General features: G+C 58.8%; 1 protein-coding gene across 1 annotated transcript in view; it reads left to right on the forward strand.

The window, feature by feature from the left end:
• NCS1 (neuronal calcium sensor 1) overlaps window positions 1-4,497 on the forward strand; it is a 46,459-nt gene extending 41,962 nt beyond the window's left edge. Inside the window, exon 8 of the mRNA XM_053908428.1 lies at window positions 160-4,497. The gene's annotated coding sequence lies outside the window, so the exon portion shown is untranslated. The remainder of the gene's footprint in view (window positions 1-159) is intronic.
• Window positions 4,498-6,655: the final 2,158 nt, after the last annotated feature.

Consider the following 6,655-nt stretch of genomic DNA (forward strand, 5'->3'; position numbering starts at 1 on the left):
AGCGCCAAACAGGTGGATCCGAGGGTGCGCACGCTGAATTTTAGGACTTCTGACGGAATGCCCCCCGGCCCTCCAGTTGCCTCCCCTGCCGGCTCCGTGGGCGTGGGTTCCTGGCAGCCAGCCAGCTCCGCACCTGTCTCACCTCCTTGTGTCTTCCAGATGCCTGGGAACCACTCACCTCCTCCCGTGCCATGAGGCCACCTCCGCCCCCGACGCCACCCTCCTGTGTTCCCCCAGCCTCTCTCCGCATCTACACCCAGCCGGGCGGCCCTGGAGCCGCGGGGCCCGGCTCTCCTCCCCCCTGCCCTGCACCCACCGCCGCCTGAAGCCACTGGCTCCAATCGCCAACAACCTCTGCTTGTCCAGAAACCGACACGAAACGGAAAAGGCTACAGCCCCCTGCAAAACCAAGGCCTCGGCTGCTTCGCGGGCAGCCTCTGGGTCCTTCCTGCTCTCCTGTGCGTGTGCTTTTTTTTTTTTTTTTTTATTTCAAACAGACATTGACAAAGGGAAAAAAAAAAAAGAAAAAAACAACCACCTTCTGTCCTAGAAGATACAGACTGACAGATGGGGAGAAGGCTGCCGTGGACCTCAGAGAAGACTGCCTCCCGCCTCGGCTGTCCTTCGGCAGCCGGAGAGGCCACGGGGAGTCACGGCCTCGGCCACGGTGTGCTCGGGGGCATTGGGGGAGGCCTGCCCGATTCGCGTTATTTGTCGTCCCATCCTCGAGCAGCCAGACCACCTGCGTGGCAAGGATGATGAATTATGATGATGATGATTTTTTTTTTTTTTTGTGATAACAGTATTGTGCTTTTTGTGGGGAAAGTGAGGTGTTTTTTTTTTTTTATACATATATAATTGATACCTTTTATTTATTGGTTGTTAACTGTTGCTGCTGCCTCGTGTGTCCAAAGTTCCCAGGGATGCGGGGCCTACCGTTTATATGCGCACGCCCCCGCCCACCTGCGCCGGAGAGAATGGTGGCCTGAAGCGGCCAAGAAGCCAAAAACCTTTTTTTTCTTTTTCTCTTCTTCTTCTTCTTCTTTTTTTTTTTTTCAGATACTGTGCTTGATGTTTGGAGAGGGGAAGGGTGGGTTTCTTAAATGGCTAACGCACTGTTCCCCCAGCCCGAATGCCTCCTTCTTGAACCCCTTTTCTCCGCTTCCTGCCCATACTCCCCCTTCTGTTCCTCTTCTGGGTCCAGAGCATCTTTTCTGAGGACAAACAGGGGACGTCTTTTGGCTTCTCCACTCTTGCTTGGCGCTTGCAGCAGCCTGGGGACTGGGGGAGCCTGGAAGGTGGGCTGGGGTGCGTAAGGAAAGGCGGCGGGGGAGGACGCTCTTGGCAAGCCGGTGAGCAGAGGAAAGTTTCCTTCTCCCTCCTTGGTGGGTTTTGAAGAGAGTCCTTCGGTTCTCTCCCACTTGCTTTTCTGCCTGCCCGCCTGCCTTGTCCCGTAGATCACGTGGCCTCCCCCTTCCCTTTCCTCTCTCAGCTTAAACGCTGGGAGGGAGGGGAGGAGGGAAGGGCCGCAGACGGTCCAGTCCGATAGTGGCTGTCCCTTGGGGCTGCAGCCCATATGTGCTCATAGGAAGCTTGGAACGCTGCCTGCCACTGAGCCCGGGTGGCCCCGGAACCGCCACCAGGAAAGTCAGAGGCCAGGGAGCCTCTCCGGGAACCTGCGGCTGGCCCTTGCTCTGCGATCGCAGGCAGCCCCCTGCCCTCCCTGGGCCCCAGCTACCCCAGCGGCAGAACCAGGAGGCTTGGGCTGGTCGATCTGGAAGTTTCCTGTACCCACACCGAGGCCGTGTCATTGTGAGCCTGGGTTTCTTGCATTTATGATTCTGCGGTCTTCAGCTGTTTGCCACGCCCCAGCAGGCACGGGCACGGTGTGCGGCCCTCTCCTGTCTCTTGGCACAAGTCTTCAGGGACATGGAAGCCACTGGTGGTTGTGTGCGGGATCAGATGACCTACCTTGTTCTCTCTTCAGCTCTTCCTGGTCCCTCCTGGACTCTCGGGCTGTCTTTTTTTTTTTTTTGGCCCAGAACTAGTCCTCTTCCAGGGAAGGCTCCCGGACTGAGAAGCAGCCTCCCAGACTATTTAGGGCCAGGCCTGAGTCTCGAATTCCTGCTTCTTGGCGAACTCAGCAGCCTGTCCTCTTCCTTGCTTGCCCCTTACCCGGGAGAGAAAAAGCTGGCCCTCGGTTCTCACTTTGAATTGTCCTTGGTTCTCACTTTGCACTTTCCCGGGAGGCCAGAGCGTCTGCCAATTAACCCTCAGCCGACAGACCCTCCGCCAGAGAGCGGCGCTGCTGGGGCGGGCCTTGCGTGTCCCTTCCCGCTGGCCGGACCGCTCAGCTCGTCCCAGACTCCTTTCTTGCTCAGCAGGGCCTCGGGCTGTGTTCTGCATCCACTGTAAGCCCCAGATCACGCAGGCACGGGGAGCGCTTCTCACAGGCGACTTTGCAGGTTGGGATGAACTTGGTGGCTTGGGGTTGCGTGGGGGGATGGTTCCCCGCGTGGCATTCCTCCCCCGCCTTCTGCCTGAGCCTCGATGTGCATCTCTGGCCCAGTGGGAAGGAGCAGTCGCACAGCCCAGTGCTAGAGGCACCATCTCGGTGAGGGACTCGTAGCCCAGGACCACCCAGGGTCAGGAGTGACGGATCCCGCCAGCTCCGGCACGGGCATCGATTCCCGGGTGTCTGTGGAGCAGGTGTCTGCGAGGCCTTCCTTCTCCCTTCTTGCCCTTCGGCCGTTTAGTTTGGAGCCACAGGTGGGGCTTTTGGCCTTAGCAGGCGGGACCGTGGACCTGTGGCTCAGGCGCACCTCGGGTCCGTGTCCCGGGGACGACCCAGAGCTGCAGGGAAGGGCCGCCCTTCTTGTTGGGCAAGGCGCTGGATACTGGCCATTTGTGCCCGAGGTGGCCGGGCAGGGACAGTTGTGTCCCCTCCTCTCACCAGGCCTCCAGATATGGAACCTGAGCAGCTGTGGGCCTCTGTCCCCGGCACCGATTCACCCCTCTCCCCACCGCAGGCCCAGGTGGGTCACATGCTGCTCTCTGGGGATTCCAGACCCACCGAAGGCCAGGCTCTCAGTCCCTCCGCTGGCCCTCGCTCCTCGCTCCTCGCTCCCTGGCCCAGGAGCAGCGGCCCTGGCCTCTCCCCAACAGTGTCCGCTCCCCACTCTGTTGATGGCATTGACCAGAATGACAGACTTCCTGATATTTAACCAGGCAACGTTCAATGTCAAGGCAAACGCGTGTGTCCTCCTTTCCCCGAGATGCTTTTCACTTTGACAGCCAACTTCCCAGACGACACCTGGGCTTTCGGGAAAGCGTCTCTTCTCTGAGGGGAGGAAAGTGGGGGGGGGGGGTGCCCTAGATCTCCCCCGGGAGAGACACCCTCTCCCTGGAGAGAGGCCCTCTGCGGACCCAGCGAAAAGCCACCCGGTTCCCCGCGGCGCCTCCGGGGTCCGAGGGAACGCGGGCGCGCCCCCTGGTGGCCGGGAGCTGCAAAGGCATGTGGGGACCCCGTCAGGCCCAACCGGAGCTTGGAGGGGGGACAGCGGGAGGTGCCCTGGGCCCCAGCCTCCCGTGGCTGGCAGTGTGTGTCCGAGGTGCCCCTCTTCTAGGTCTCCCCCAGGGCTAGCAAGTTAATGAGCATAAGGGCGCCGTGATGGGAAGCCTTGCCCTCCCCCCTTTTTTTAATATCTGCGGAATAAACCCAATGGTTGATTTTTGAATGAATAAAAGGCTTTTGTTGAATAAACAGCTGGTCCCATCTTCTGTCTTGGCCTCTAGGCTCAGGCTCCTGTCTACTGCCCAGGCCTGGGACAAACGCAGCATCCGCCTCGCCTCGCCCCACAGCCTGTGCCGTTCTGTTTTTCCCGCATCTTGACGGTGGCCCCGGTCCATGGCTCCGGGGACAGCCACCTGCTCCCAGTTGGACTCAGTGACCAGCTTTCTCTGAGGCTCGGGGCAAGTGGCTCCCGCTCAGTTCCTCTGTCCCTCAGATGGGAGCAAGTGTCTGTCCCTCACAGGGCGAAGGGGGAAGTGGGGAGTGGGCGTGGGCGGCGCGGTCACCTTGCAGAGGTCGAAGGCCAGTGGGGCAGGGCAGTCTGAGTGGTCACGTTCCCCGGCCCCCCCCCCGCCCCGACCCCCGACCCGGAGCCTGCAACTTTGTAAAGGAATTTGGACAACTCTTACCAAAAAACAAAACAAAAAACAAAAGCAACGTTTCCTGGCTATGGTTGTGTTCTTTCTGTTTGCCTCTTTGCCTTTCCAACCCCCTCGGGGCCTCTTTTGGGGGCCGCTGTCCTGTCTGAATCCGCTGGTGTCTGTCTCTGGGGACGAAGCAGGCCCTTGTCCTGGAGGTGCCGGTGGGGGCGGGGCGAGGCCCCGGGGCGGACAGGGGCCCCGCAGTGTGCCCAGGCCTCCTCTCGTGCTCCTGATGTATGTCTTCTGTGCCATGCCAATTAAACACGCTTCCTGACTTGTCCTTGCCTCCCTTGTGTGGACCTGTTGCTTTGTCTGTTTCTGTTCTTTTTTTTTTCGTTTCATCGCAGGCTTCTTCCTCCCCCCCACCCCGTGACCCCCTTTCTCTCGCTTCGGGGGTTGTCTGCCCAGGTTCCCCAAGACAAAGACTGTGCCAAGTGAGAGGCGTGGGCGTAACGGTTAAACCAGCGCATCGCAAGGAGTGTCGTGGGAAGCCCAGGCGTCCCCAGGGTGGGCCCCGACCCCACGTCTCACCCCCCGCCAGCCATTCCTGCCTGTGTCCTCTCCTGGGGGTCCCTAAAGCGTTTCTCTAAAGATTGTTAAAGGTTTGAAAACAAAGGCTAGGGCCTTTGCTAGGCTCTCCTGCGACCTGGGATCTTGGAGGGGCCCCCTCTTGCCCTCAGGCGAGGAACCAGCCCTTTCTCAATACAACGGGGGGCCTTCCCACATGCTGGGTGATTGGGGAAGAGGAGGAATTAGAGGAAGCGATGGCCCCTTCCAGAACTTGCCGCGAAAGCATTAGTTTGCAGAACAATAGAAGGTGATGTCCCTACAGGGATGTCCCTGTTGGTTGAAAATCCATTATTGCTCTGGGCCAAAGGCTCTTGGGAAAAACGCGTACGTTGATGAGATCCAACGGCCAACATGAGAACGAGCCCCCTCCCCCGCCGCCCTGCGGGAACGGGTTATGTTTCAGAGTTGGTTTTGTGAAAGGAATCATCCCACCGTCGCCACCGCCAGACGCAGCCCGAGAGCCCCACGTCGTTTCCGCTTGGGGGCTACAGCGGCCACTGAGAGGGGGCACCCAAAGATGGCACCCTTTGTGGCCACTTTGGGCACCCAGCATAGTGCCTCAGCCTGGCAGGGTCTAGAGTAAAGGCTAGAACTCTAGACACGTGGGAGCGAGTCGAAGGCAATGTGGGAGGGCAGTGTGGGTTGGTGGTTAGGGGCGCCGGTGCCAGGATCAGACCTAGTTCCCAGCCAGCCTCCACCACTTGCCATTGGGCATGTATTCTAACTGGCCGGGTTTTCTGGTACAAATGTGGACCCCTAGTTAGAGGCACGTGATGGCTTCCTAGACCCGCCACCCCAACAGCCTTGCCACCAGATGGAATGCTATAACAAAAGCAGGTCTTAACCCCGCCAAGTGTCCCAATATTTACTAGCAAACAAATACAAAGGAAGCCAGACCCCCGTGCCTGGCTGTCCAAGGAGCGAGGGGACCAAGACCCCAGGGTCTTGCCCCAGAGCACCCCCGGGGAGGTGCCAGGCTGCCGAGCTCACTGCCAGGAACCTTTTAGACAGTCCGCTTCTCTGACCACCTCACGCTTCTCCTAAGAATAAAGTCATTTCTAACAGTTCTTTGCTAAGGAATAAACTGTGGTATCGATTTTTTTTTTTAAGTTTATTCATTTATTTTGAAGGAGAGAGAGAGAGCAGAAGAGGGGCAGAGAGAGAGAATCCCCAGCAGGCTCCACACCGTCCGCACAGAGCCCGGCGTGGGGCTCGAACCCACGAACCGTGAGATCATGACCCAAGTGTTGGTCGGATGCGTAGCCGACTGAGCCACCCAGCAGCAAAGGCTGCTTCAGATCCTCTGTCTACCCCCCTCTCTGCCCCTCCCCTGCTTGCATTCTCGTTCTCTCTCCCCACCCCCCTCCCTCCCTCTCTCAAAAATAAATAAACATTTTTTTAAACGCCTATGTGATACCTTCTGGAGAGCAGATTCCTAACTAGGGTACTTCAGATGCTAAGGGACTGTGAGGCAGAAACTGGAGGTAATCACGCACACCTTTCAGTTCCACCTAAGCGTTCAAAGTAAGTGAGTGCATGGGGGCACCTCTCTCTGGAAAGACCAGGATCTGTCGAGGGGCTGGAGTGAGGGTAGCCGGGGGCCCAGCCGTGTCTCCAGCAGGCGGTGAACTACAAGTAGGTCACCGGAGTCGACTCCCGTGTTTTCCAGGCAGCCTGGGGAGGCATCTGCGGGGACAAGGTTCAGAGTTCCTGCTGCACGGGCTGTGGGCAAGTCATAGGTCAGAGTCCCTCGCTCGGGATCAAGCTGAGGTCTGCACTGACCTGCCCCTGTGGGTTGAGGCTCCATGGAGGCAGACGCCTGGCCTCTTCTTCCCCGTCTGGGCCACCTGCTTTTCCAGGATGTCTCTAACTG

This window comes from Panthera pardus, unplaced genomic scaffold, assembly GCF_024362965.1.
Source record: "Panthera pardus isolate Hobbes unplaced genomic scaffold, ASM2436296v1 HiC_scaffold_20, whole genome shotgun sequence".
NCBI lineage: Eukaryota > Metazoa > Chordata > Mammalia > Carnivora > Felidae > Panthera > Panthera pardus.